This window comes from Lycium ferocissimum, chromosome 10 (genome assembly GCF_029784015.1).
Source record: "Lycium ferocissimum isolate CSIRO_LF1 chromosome 10, AGI_CSIRO_Lferr_CH_V1, whole genome shotgun sequence".
NCBI classification, from domain to species: Eukaryota; Viridiplantae; Streptophyta; class Magnoliopsida; order Solanales; family Solanaceae; genus Lycium; species Lycium ferocissimum.
In genome coordinates, this window is record NC_081351.1 from 8726758 (window position 1) to 8740892 (window position 14135).

A 14135-nucleotide genomic window follows, 5' to 3' on the forward strand; every position below is an offset into this window, starting at 1 on the left:
AACTAGAATCCTGCTTGAACTATGGTAAAGATCCTACTAATGATAGGAAACTAAATCCTTACTATAATATGAATCAAAAAATAAGAAACCTATTTAGAAAAGGATTCAAGAAACAAGAATTTCATTCTTGGAACAAATTAATCTTCAAACTTAAGCTTCTTGGACTTTCTTGCTCTTGAATTTAAATCTTGTACTTCTTGATTTTCTTGGAATTGTTAATATTCTTGATCCTTCATCAGATTCCATGTATAACATGCCTTTCACCTTCATATGTAACTTATATGATAGAGTGTGAGTTGGCCTGTATTGCACTTGGTACATTGATAGCCTCTGAGATCTTGTCGGAGAGCGAGAGTTGGCTTGTGTAGGACTTCGTACATTAATAGCCTCCGAGGTATTTGTCAGATAGCGAGAGTTGGCACGTGGCACTTGGCAAATTTATAGCCTCCGAGTCAGTATGATGGAAAGCAAGAGTTGGCCTGTGTGACACTTGGTACATTGATAGCCTCCGAGTCTATGTGACGGAGAGTGAGAACGGTATATGGACTTTGTGGGTCCCCCATGGGTCATGACTTTGAGGCATAGCCCTTAGCATGTATGTACGGGAGAGTTGGCCTGTGTGGCACTACACTGCATTGCATTGCATTACATTCATTCATTTACTTATGACTGTTTATTTGACGAAACTACATACTCTTTCTGAAACTGTAACTAAAGATTGATTTCGTGACTTTACTTGATTTCCTTATCAGCTCCATTTTTAATTTCTATATCTTATATGAATTATCTAATCATTTTCGGCCTATGATGCCTACGAGTACAATTGTTGTAATCATATTCCTCTTGTTGCACTTTATGTGGAGTGCAAAGTTCATCCAGGTTCCAGTTCGCGACCTCGTGACTGATCCCGAGGCTATTCATCAGAGACTTTAGGGCGAGCTACTTGCTCTGTAGCCCTGGATCTCATCCTATGATTTTTCTATCTATTTCCTATTCTACAGACAGTATTTTATTCTAGTATTTGAGACTTGTATTCCATTATTCAAATTATGTATTCCATATTAGAAGCTCTTGTACAAGTTAAGACCAGGTTTTGGGGTTCGGTTCCTAATACACTCGGGTGCATTTTAGGACTAGGGTTGGGAAGTTAGATTTAATGTATCGAGGGTTGACTCGGTCAACGAGACATCCGTTGGGAATTCTGCGGCTATGAGCACGTTTGTAGCGTGTTTTTATGTGCGTCTACATATATAGTATGTGAGCAAATGAACTCGGGTGATATTCGTGATTTCGGGTAGATATTGTGAAACTTGGGGTTATTCTAGTGTCTGGTGCCCGCTATGGCGGCATCAGTACCGCAACAGCGGCACCGCAAAAGCATGGGCAATGTCGCAAAAGCAGCCTGTGAATTTATTAGTTGACCACTGTAGCGGTCTGAGGGGGCGCAAAGGCGGTACCGCCGTAGAAGTATTGTTGTCGCAGGAACGGGTATCGAGCAGTTAATTTCATTAAATGGGTGTTAAAAGCCCTAAGTTCCTCATTAGTTACTAGTCCGAAAACTGAGTTATTGGGAGCATTTCAAGGCATTTCTTGGGGGAAATTAGCTATGGTAAGTCCCTTTACTTTCCATTCCATGATTTTATTATCACCTTAGGATTCCATTATCATGCTAGTTTCGTTAATAGATTGAGGATTAAAAGAGGGTTCAATAGGTTCATCATGTTAGGCTATTAAATCTTGATTTATTGATTGGGTTAGCTTTATTAAGCATGGAATTGATGATTAGAATCTATTATTGCATGATTCCTTCCTAATCAGTGGCTAATTTATGGGATTGGGAATTAGGGTTCATACCCAAATATGAGGATTTTGCCTAGAATCCAAATTTAAGTATTTTGTTAGTATTCCTATCTTATTATTGATGGGAATTTATAACTAGAAATTAGTTTCATGTTGAGACCTATGGATTCCTATTTCCATCTTTCTAGTTCATAAACTACATTCCATAGGTTGGGATTTGGGTCTTGAATGGGAGTAAGGTTTGAATGATGTTCTTATTGATTCTAATTTCATGATTCGGATATGTTTAGACTTTCATTATCTCGAGGCTCAAAGGAAAGGGAAGACTAAGGTTTGATTTCGGAGACCTTGTTACTCGGCTCTCCAGGTAGGTTATGGTATACCTTAAGGTGAGACTTCGATTAGCGAAGAGTATGTTTAGATGATATTGTCGGAGAATGCATGTAAACCTTTAAGTACGAAGTTGGGTTGGATATTATCTTAGGTTTGGCCTTGTTGTATGATTTGGGGCTAGCCACCCCATTGTGTTGTTGACTTATCTTGATCTATTTACTTGTTGAACCGTTGCCACATTGAGACATTATCAATGATATTGCGATACTTTACCTGATTGATTTTGAGATGAGTATGGTGATTCCATTATGGCTTATTGTGTAGCCTTATTTTTATGTTACTTGCGTGCTGTGTGTGGTACTATATCGGAGTGGATTGGTTGTTGATATTACATTTCATCGTATTCATACACATTTTGATGATACATTGATATATGCATGGCTATGGTACTGATGGTGATAAGTGAGAAAGCGTAGCCTCCGAGGTCCTTGTCGGAGAGTGTAAAAGAGAGATAAGTGTACGTTACCTGAGGTTTCTTGCCGGGAACGATTGAGTGTCCGATGCCTGAGGTCTTTATCGGGATCGTGAGAGAGGTACATGGACTTCGCGGGTCCCCCATGGGTCATGATCACCAAGACGTGGAGTTATTCCATCCGGGACATGTTGTACAAAGTTGCATATGCATTACATTCATCATACATACATTATTGCATTGCATTGCATTTTACTTCTGGTTTATGGTAATCTGTTGTGATACTATCATGATATACTGATTCGAATTGATTATACTAGGACTTGGCACAGTTGGGTTTAGATGCTATAACATAGGTGATGACTTGTACTATGGATACGAATTCTTGTTTACTTGTACTTGTTGGTTTATATGTTTATCTTAGTTTGTTGTCTTTATATACGTTAGTCGGCCTATGATACCTATCAGTACTTGTTGCTTGTACTAACCTGCACTTGCTGCATTCTTTTATGAATGTAGAGTTCTTAGTGGGATGGACCTCTACTCCTCGTGGCAGATAGTAGTCGAGGATTGCTGTTTAGAGTCTTACAGGGTGAGCAAAAGGACGTTCGCCGCCTTGAAGACTCTTCTTTTACTATGTCTTTATTTCTTTTCTGAGACATGTTTTGAGACTATTGATGTATTACTGTTATTCAGACTTGTAGTATTTAGTTAGATGCTCTTGTATGACCGGACGTATATTGGGTGTATTTCATTACTTCCGTATTTTCTTATATTATCATCGTAAGACTTACGTTATTCTATCTTCTTTCGCTTATTTATTTATTTATTTATTGATGTTTTTATGATTGTTGGGATAAGGGTTCGCTTACAGATGTGAAAAAGGTAGGTGCCCGCGCGACTTAGTTAAAATTGGGTTGTGACAAGTTGATATCAGAGCCCTAGGTTAATCGATCTATAATACAAGAGCGTGTGTAGTAGAGTCTCGTGGATCATTACGATGAGCTCTATACTTATCTGCGAGAGGCTATAGGATATTTAAGACTTCAATTTTTTTCATTCTTTTGTGCTACTTTATTCAAATTGGTATCTAGTCGATTTCAATTGATATTTAAAATTTATTATCTTAGTCACTCACGAAGGGCGAAAACTCGTCCTTAAATTCTTATGCAAATGGGTGATCTATGGCGTGTTGTAGTACGGTATGAGATGTGTTATTTAGATTCGGACACGTGATCCAGTTCAGTATCTAGTTATGGCCTCAGGATTCGATTGTGTGGAGTCACAATTAGACATAGTTATTGTGTGGAGTCACGATCAAACTTGTTTATTGTGAAAGTTCATGAGAAATGGGAAAGATAGTTCAGAGGGTTACATGATTTCCATGTTTCAGCGATGGAATTGCCCTATGATATGATTGGTTTGACTTCAGCTTCGTCAAGGCCTTATGATGGTGTGCGTGACACAGGTGCACTAATGGCGGGTCGACGATTTAGCAAAGGGTAGTGTATTAGACGTCAGTATGTGAGAACAAGTGAAAGTTCAGTAACGACCATCGAATTGTATAAACGTATTGTGATCGCGGTTAATAAAGAAAAGAATTTGACAATAAGGACATGAAGGAAGACTTTTGTGAAAAGTGTGTAGTGAAGTGAGACTTCATAGAACATCTTAGACATGAATACTTTTCGTGAGATTGGGAAGGAAAAAATTGGTATCTAACATGTTTGTCAGGATAAGGTTGCAATTGATGCAAGGGCGAAATTCGTGTTCAGTTGTGAAAGGTAACAAGGGGTTCGGCATGACAGGATGGTACCGATGGAAGTGGTCATCTGAGCTATGGTTATTATAGAGCATTGAATCTTATGGAATAATTAGGCATGGTTCGGTAACAGTCGTACTTACAGGTTCACATGATATCTCAGGAATATGGTACTAAAAGTCATTTTTGATATAAGCTTGTTAATGTTAAAAGACTACTCTGTTATTAAGTGAATGTTATGGGCACATCGATTGATTGGTAAATTTGACTGAGTTGCGGGCTTCTGAGGAGCTAGTAATTGACTGATAGAAATGATTTCAATTATGGGCATACTCGATGAGTTAATTACTTGGGGAGTTACTAGTTGTTACACTTAGATTTGAGGAGAAGCATTGATATTGTTTGTGGTTCGTTCGGCTAAGAAGGATCATTAGTTTAGAGGATCGACTAGATTTAAGTGTTTGTTGGTTGATACTGATAAAAGTGATTTGAAATGAAATACGGGAACTGAAGAATTACAATGAGACATCTGGTTATCGGGTTCAGGGAATTAAGGTTCGTAAGACTTGAGATGAGGTAATATGGGTACTTGAGTCATGTTTGGATTATTGGCATGTTATATCATGACGTACAGTAAAGGGGTATGACCGATGAGGTTGATTGGTGTCTTCGATGCTAAGGGTAGAAAGGAAATCGTTTAAGCAAGAGTTAGTGATGTGAGGGCTTGGTGGCGATTATACAGTGTAGAGTGGGCTTGAGGGTTTATGGATGAGTTGGTAGGTTCAGTTATGTCATAAACTAAAAGAAGTCAGTGGCAGACTAAGGTTGGTAACCTTGTATTAATTGTGAAAAATTGACTAGATCCCACTACTAGTGGTGTTATTACTCGACTTGTGTGATTGAATAAAAAGGGATTGTCGTGCGAGTGGTTAGAGGTGATTCTTCGAGGAGTAGTAACGTTAAGGACTTGAGTAAGGGATTAGTAGACATGGATACTTGAAACGGTAGGTCAATGATGGGTTGACTGAGTTAAGATCGGGATAACATTTCAAAAATTGAGTAAGGCAATTCGGGCAAGGACGCTTCAGTGAGATACATGAGGATATTAGTAAGACTGGCCATGTGATATGCCAAACTTGGGAATATGCGATACGTTGGATTTAGAGAGTTTTCAATATAGAGTTGAGCGAGTTAAGGGAAAACTATAATGAATAGAGTGTGTGGCCTACTATTACCTCTAGGTGTGATTTAACTAGTGTACGAGACTTATGGTTATGTGATAGACTACTGAGTGGGTTCAAGCAATGGTCAGACAGGGTGGGTGTATGTGAACTGATAGAAATTGAGGAATTGAAGAGTCAAGAAAAGGCATAGTCGATTGTGAATCGATAAGAAAAAGGTACATCCCGGGATTACTTGAGTCTATTTAGATTGTGGCGTCTTTGTCTTGCATATTCAGATGAGGTGTGATTGTTGTGTGAGCTCAAGGAAGGAAGTCTATGGAAATAGACTAAGTGATATGAGGAAATTTTATGAGGTTCGTGATCGGCAACTAGTGATAAGCATATTTTAGTGAATCGACATGTTGAGGTTTATAAGAAATGGCTTGGTGGTACACCGTTGGATAAGTGTCGTCACATTCTACAGTGGATAAGTTAGCATGCTTTAAGAGAAAAGATTATGAAATACTTATCATGTGAGTACTAGAGTTATACTTTTGAGGTGAGACTCTACTCATGGTAATATATTATGTGGCAAGTAATATCGACTAGACAGCTTGGGTAAGCGCTTTTGGTTATTAAAGACTTGGGAGTGATTACGTGAGATTTAGAGCGGCAGTTGTAAGATTGGATACTTTCGAAAAATTTATGGGTATATCGAGGTGATACAATGAGAGGTTCGATGGTTATATAATTATTATATGAGGCTTCAGGTTTTGCGTCGAAAAGTTTGGGGTTGTATCTAATTTGCGTATCGAGTAAAGGTTGAGAAACATGAAGATTTAAATCATAAGGTATAGTTCTTTGGTACTAAGTCGACAGCTTGGATAGGACTCAACTTGTGAATTCGAGGGTGACAGACAGGATTTGTTACGCGTGAGTAAAATATTAGAATTGGCCGCCACAAATGTGTGGTAGGACTGTGATTGTGTCGAGAATTTGGAGTCAGTTCGAGTGACTATTGGTGGTATACAAGGGTGGTGCATTCATTCAGGATCGAAATTGTTCGAGTTAAGCTTGTTGGACTATGTTATCTTCCCAAGAGGATCTATGAGTTTCCAAAGAAATCACCTGTGAGGATTCAATGAGTTACGATTTAGATGTGACATATGAAAGGTTTACCGAGTTTTATCAGGGCTTGCAAGTGAATTTGATGATTTTGTAACTAAGAACAATTAATCGGGTAGTATATGGTTACAATGGGCTTGGAAATGATTGAGTAGGTGCAATGGTTACGATATGTCTTTAGTGTAATCTGATGATTTCCTACGGACTTAGTTTGGCAAAGTATTTAGTGGTATGCTCCTATATTATGATTTGAGGGTTAAAAAGACTTGGAACTTGCCATGTTGGCTGTGAGTAAGATCAGTTTTGATAGGATTGCGTAGAATTCTCAGATGGAGCAAGGATTCATTTCTGGCAAGAGTAAGTCATGGTTTTGGGCTTGTGGTGTGTATTCATGTGTTTCTAAGAAATCGTAGTTCGGTGAACGACTGAGAAGGGTGAAGAAAAGGTTTGCGGAATCAGAATATTCTACCAGTTCAGAGTGGGCTATGATTGTGTTTATGTCTAAAGGTTTGTTCTGTTTCGAGGGATGTATATGAGACCTATTGATCACTTCAGAGGCATGGCTATGTTGAATCAGAGAGTTCCAGTAAAAGCGGTTATTTTATTCAGGAATCAGTTGTAAGAGTAATTCGAGTATGGTTACATAGAAAATAGGGTCCTTGACTAAGTTAAGGAAGTGTTGACTGATAAGGTGAGCGAGCTGCGATTGTGGTATGCCTCTTGCCGTGGAGGCTTCATGTTGATTTTGATAATAATTCCTTGGTTTTCGTCAGTCTACATCCTCTCTTCCCTCGCTCGAGGACGGGCAATGGTTTAATTAGTATCTGATGTAATGACCCGTTTGGTCGTTATAGTCTTTTCGGTACTTTTGACCCTTTCTCGAGCTTTTTAGCTCATATTTAACTCGAGGGGACTATTGACATGCTTCCCGAGGTGTTTGGATATGATTTGGGTGACTGTTTAGCAAATCTGGGCTTAAAGCGAAAAAGAGTTGACTTAAAGTTGACTTTTGGGTAAATAGACCTTTTTTGGGAATCCGTCAATTTCGAGAAGTTCGGATAGTCTTTTAGAATGTGTGTGTGTATTTGGTTCGGTTCCCAATGGGCTCAGGTGCATTTTGGGACTTGGGTTAGGAAGTTAAGTTTGAGGTATCGGGGGTTGACTCGGTCAACGAGACCTTCGTTGAGAATTTCGAGGCCACGAGAACTTTCATAGCGAGTTTTTATGTGTGTCTGCGTATATGGTATGTGAGCAGATGACCTCGGGTGATAGTCGGGATTTTGGGTTGAAATTGTGAAACTTGGGGTTATTCTGGTGTCTGGTGCCCGCCATGACGCCACCGGTACCGCAAAAGCGGTGGCAACGTCACAAAAGTGGCCTGTGCATTTATTAGTTGACCACTGCAGTGGTCTGAGGGGGTAGAAAAGCGGTACAGCCGCAGCGGTATCATTGTCCCAGGAACGGGTATCGGGCAGTTAATTTCATTAAATACGTGTTAAAAGCCCTAAATTCCTCATTCATTACTATTCCAAAAACTGAGTTATTGGGAGCATTTCAAGGCATTTCTTGGGGGAAATTAGCTATGGTAAGTCCCTTTACTTTCCATTCCACGATTTTATTATCACCTTAGGATTCCATTATCATGCTAGTTTTATTAAGAGCTTGAGGATTAAAAGAGGGTTCAATAGGTTCATCATGTTAGGATATTAAATCTTGATTTATTGATTGGGTTAGCTTTATTAAGCATGGAATTGATGATTAGAATCTATTATTGCATGATTCCTTCCTAATCAGTGGCTAATTTATGGGATTGGGAGTTAGGGTTCATACCCAAATATGGGGGTTTTGCCTAGAATCTGAATTTAAGTATTTTGTTAGTCCTACTAGCTTAATATTGATGGGAATTGATCACTAGAACATTAATTTCATGTAGAGACATATAGATTCCTATTTCCATCTTTCTAGTTCATAAACCGCATTCCATAGGTTGGGATTTGGGTCTTGAATATGAGTAAGGTTTGTATGATGTTCTTCTTGATTCTAATTTCATGATTCAGAGATGTTTAGACTTTCATTATTTCGAAGCTCAAAGGAAATGGAAGACTAAGGTTTGATTTCGGAGACCTTGTTGTTTGGCTGTCCAGGTAGGTTATGGTATACCTTATGGTGAGACTTCGATTAGCGAAGCGTATGTTTAGATGATATTGTCGGAGAATGCATGTAAACCTTCGGGTATGAAGTTGGGTTAGATATTGTCTTAGGTTGGGCCTTGTTGTATGATTTGGGGCTAGCCACCCCGTTGTGTTGTTGACTTATCTTGATCTATTTACTTGTTGGCTCGTTGCCACGTTGAGACATTGTCAATGATATTGCGGTACTTTACTTGATTGATTCTGAGATGAGTACAGTGATTCTATTATGGCTTACTGTGTAGCCTTATTTTTTATATTACTTGCATGCTGTGTGTGGTACTGTTTCGAATTGGATTGGTTGTTGATATTACATTTCATCGTATTCATATGCATTTCGATGATACATTGATATATGCATGGCTATGGTACTGATGATGATAAGTGAGAGAGTGTAGCCTCCGAGGTCCTTGCCGGAGAGCGTAAAAGGGAGATGAGTGTACGTTGCTCGAGGTTTCTTGCAAGAAATGATTGAGTGTCCGATGCCCGAGGTCTTTGCTGGGATCGTGAGAAAGGTACATGGACTTTGCGGGTCCCCCATGGGTCATGATCACCAAGACGCGGAGTTATTCCGTCCGGGACATGTTGTACAAAGTTGCATATGCATTGCATTCATCATACATACATTATTGCATTGCATTGTACTTCTGGTTTATGGTAATTTGTTGTGATACTATCGTGATATACTGATTCGGATTGTTATACTGGGACTTGGCACAGCTGGGTTTAGATGCTATAACATAGGTAATGACTTGTACTATGGATACGGATTCTTTTTACTTGTACTAGTTGGTTTATGTGTTTATCTTAGTTTGTTATCTTTATATACGTTAGTTGGCCTATGATACCTACCAGTACTTGGTTCTTGTACTGACCTGCACTTGCTGCATTCTTTTATGAATGCAGAGTTCTAGGTGGGATTGACCTTTACTCCTCGTGGCTGATAGTAGTTGAGGATTGATGTTTAGAGTCTTACAGGGTGAGTACGAGGACGTTCGCCGCCTTGAAGACTCTTCTTTTACTATGTCTTTATTTCCTTTCTGAGACATGTTTTGAGACTATTGATGTATTACTGTTATTCAGACTTGTAGTATTTAGTTAGATGCTCTTGTATGACCAGATCAGATATTAGGGTGTATTTCATTACTTCCGTATTTTCTTATATTATCATCGTAAGACTTACGTTATTCTATCTTCTTTCGCTTATTTATTTATTTATTTATTCATGTTTTTATGATTGTTGGGATAAGGGTTCACTTACTGAGATGAGAAAGTAGGTGCCCGCGCGACTTAGTGGAAATTGGGTCGTGACAGTAATGGACAAAAAGTAATATGGTGAATATGTGTGTCCTTATTAGCAAACAACATTTGTCCTTTTTAGGAAGAAAAAAAAAGTCAGGATAATATTGTTATTTTGGATCTTAATTTTTTTAACTTAAAAGGGTCAAAAATGTCACAAACGCATTGGATGTCTTAAATTTGTCATCCATTCATCTATTCGATCTCAATTGCCTGTAACGTTAATTTTCTAGTTAAAAATGCTCATTCTTCCACCTATTGGACCTTTGTTGTGCCTTCCAGTTGAAAATATTCCTTCTTTTAACGGAATTATGAGATAGCATATGTGTTGCTTTAATTAAATAAATTGTACTAGTTTGTTAGTTCACGTGAATAAATTCTACCCATAAAATAACTTGATTCATATGAATTTATTTGTTCGATAATTGTTGGGGCTGGATTTCTAAGAATCCACCATTGCTGAAGGATGAAGAAGTTAAGTTGAACCTAGATTTGGAATGGATTCAAGCTTTTTTGCATTGGTTTTTAACCAAAAATCATAGCTTCAAACGGATAAGACATTTTTGTCTTTTGAACCCACTCAAAGGACAAAGCGCGAAGCATATAAAAAACTCTATTACGAACAAATAGTTTCTAGTTATTTTAGGTGAACCCAGATGGTTAGGTGTCACGATCAAATTTCACTAAGTCGTGTGGGCACCTACCTTTCCTAGCTCGGCAGGCGAACGCTTAACTCAACATTCACAAATAATAGAAAATAGTGGAAGAAGTAAAATAGCGAAAGTCTCACAATTATAATATAAATAAGAAAATGCGGAAGTAAATGAAATCCGCCCCAGTATCTGGTCTAGTCATACAAGAGCATCTAACTAAAATCTACAAGTCTGGAGTATCAATAATACATCAAGTCCGAATATGTCTCAGAATAGGAAATAAGATATAAATAAGAAGAATCTTCAAAGCGGCGGACATCTCATGCTCACCTTGTAGACTCTAAGCAACTCTCGAGGCGACTATCAGCCACGAGAAACAGAAGTAGATCCAACCTGGAATTCTGCATTCATAAAAGAATGCAGCAAGTGCAGGTCAGTACAAAACCACAATACTGGTAGGTATCATCGGCCGACTAAGTATAGCTAACATAATTCAGACAATAAAGCAGGATAGGCAGATAAATCAACAAGTATAAGTCAAACACAATCAGAAACTAGTATTCGTCATCCCTTCGGTTGAAGCATCTAAACCTAAGTATGTCAAGTCTCGATATATATTCAATCTGAAAATCAAAAAACACGAGTACAACACCGGATCATCACAATATAAGCCAAGATGCAATGCAATGCAATGATGTATGAATGCCAATGCAAAGCAAAGCAGTGTACACATGTACTCCGGACGGAAGTATCGATGTCTCGGTAGCACAACCTAAGGTGACTCGCGAAGTCTAAGTGTCACTCGTCCCGGATCTTTGCCCAACAGACAGACGAGACCCAGATCTTTGCCCACGGGCGTTCTCACCTGCACCACTCTGGGGGACCCGCGGAGTCCATGCACTCACTTAATCCGCAATTTCGGGACTATCATCGGATATCGGACTCTCACATCACTCTCTTTTAAAAACCAAGCCAAGCTCATCACAATGTTTCACCAAGTACCAACAGTGTATCAACAATATATCATGAAGAATGAGAATGAGTGCAATGCATGTGTCAACATCAAGAATCAGCTCAATATCACAAGTACCAACATGGGTACGCCAACAATATATCAGTGTCACAAGCAACATGGGTATGCCAACAATATCATCAACAACTACACACGTCATACAGAACTCTATCCTCGTATTAACGTCAAAGTAAGGTACCATCATATCACAATCAAGATGTAACAACAATTCCCAATATCTACTAACAACAAGTGGCATCAAGCTAACCTAATAGATCAATCAAGTCACAACACAACGGGGTGGCTAGCCCCAATCACGCAACAGGGCCTAACCTAAGGTAATATCCAACCCGACTTCATACCCGAAGGTTTGCATGCTTTCTCCGATAATATAATCTAAATATATGCTTCGCTACATGAAGTCTTACCAAAGGTAAGCCATAACCTACCTGGATGGCCGAACAGCAAATACCAATAATCACTCCTTCGCTTTCCCCTTCCGCTGAGCCTCAAGATCAATAAAGTCTAGGCATATTCGAAATCTAGATTAGAAATCATAAAGATCAATACCTATATTTCTATCATTCAATTTAGGTCAAAACCAACCCTAGAATTTGGGGAAACGGGGCCCATAAGGTCAAAATGGTAAATTCGGAAGTAAAATATCAAATCAAGCGCTAGGTGATCAAAACCCAACAACTAATTGCCAAATTAACTCAAGGATTCACCTAATTTCGAATTTCAAGTAAAACCCCAAATTTTGGGTATAAACCCTAACTCTTAGATTCAAGAATCCAACACTAATAATATAAGGTATATGATTAAAAACCTTAGATACATCATAATCCAGCACAAACCCAATCAATTAATCAAGATTACAAGCCGAGAAAGAAGAACTCATAAAAACTTTCTTTTAATCCACTAGTTCTTAAAGAAACTAGCACATTTTATAGATTTCCTATGATGGTTAATGGAATAAGGAATGTTAATGAAGATGGAAGAACTTACCACAATGATTCTCCCCCAGGAAATGCCTTGAAATGCTCCCAAAAGTTCTGTTTTCGGAGTGGGTAATGAATGAAAGACTTAGGGCCTTTTAAATAAGAAACCTGGTCTGTCGGCCGCTTCCGCGCTACGCTTCAATAACAGCCAGCCATACGTGCTGTGCGACCACTTCAGCAGGTCGGCCACCGCTTGCCGGTCGGCCGTGCTTTCGCGTGCACTTCCGCTTTGGCACCAAAGCGGTCACCAAACACCAGATTTTTCTGGTGTCTTTCCAAACTCGAAATCGACCCTTGGAATCATATCAGAACCTCCCGAACACAAACCAAATATGCATATATACATAAAAACACGTTACGAACGCGCTCGTGGCCTCGGAATTCCCATTGGAGGTCTCGTTGACTGAGTTAACCCTCGATACCTCAAATTCAACTTCCCAACCCAAGTCCCGAAATGCATGCGAGTGCGTTGGGAACCGAATCAAATATACACACAAGTTCTAAACGAGCATCCGGACCTCTCGGAATCGACGGATTTCTGATAAAGGTCTGTTTACCCAAAAGTCAACTTTAAGTCAATCCTTTTTCACTTTAAGCCAAACTTTCACAAAAAGTCACCCGAATCAAATCTGAACACCTCAGGAAGTGTGTCAACGATCTCCTTGGGTCAAAAGGGAGCTAACGAGGCTCGGGAAAGGGTCAAAAGGGTCGGAATGCAATAACGACCAAACGGGTCATTAAATCGGGTTACTTATGATTTGGGCCACATTGATCAATAAATAAGTGTTACCTATTTATTTAAGGAAAATTTATATGCCGTAACTACTTTTATGAGCTATTAACCCATTATAACTATCTTTTGCAATAATTACATTTCGTAGCTACTATACATAAGGCGCGCTGTTGTTGGAGTGGTCATTGGGCATGTCCTTTGCCCTTGCGCGCCGAGGTTCGAATCCCACTATCCATATTCTTTTTCTGAGAAATTGCAATTTCGGCTATATTTCCGTGTATTTCTTTGCATTTATATACTGATAATCCTTTTGTTTTGGCTGTATTTAAATGTGCAAGTTTCTACTGTATATAAAGACAATCAAATACACATGTATCTGATTGTATTAACAAAATTGGTTACACCACATTCAGGTCATATGTATTTGATGTATTAAGGTGTATTTCGAATAGCAACCTAACATTTCACTGTATTGGAATGTATTTTAGTGTATTTGGTTAGATATATGTCACATGTATTTGGTGTATTCAGCTGTATTTCGAATAGCAACCTTACAGCTATATTTTAAAATATGGAAATACAGCCAAAATTGC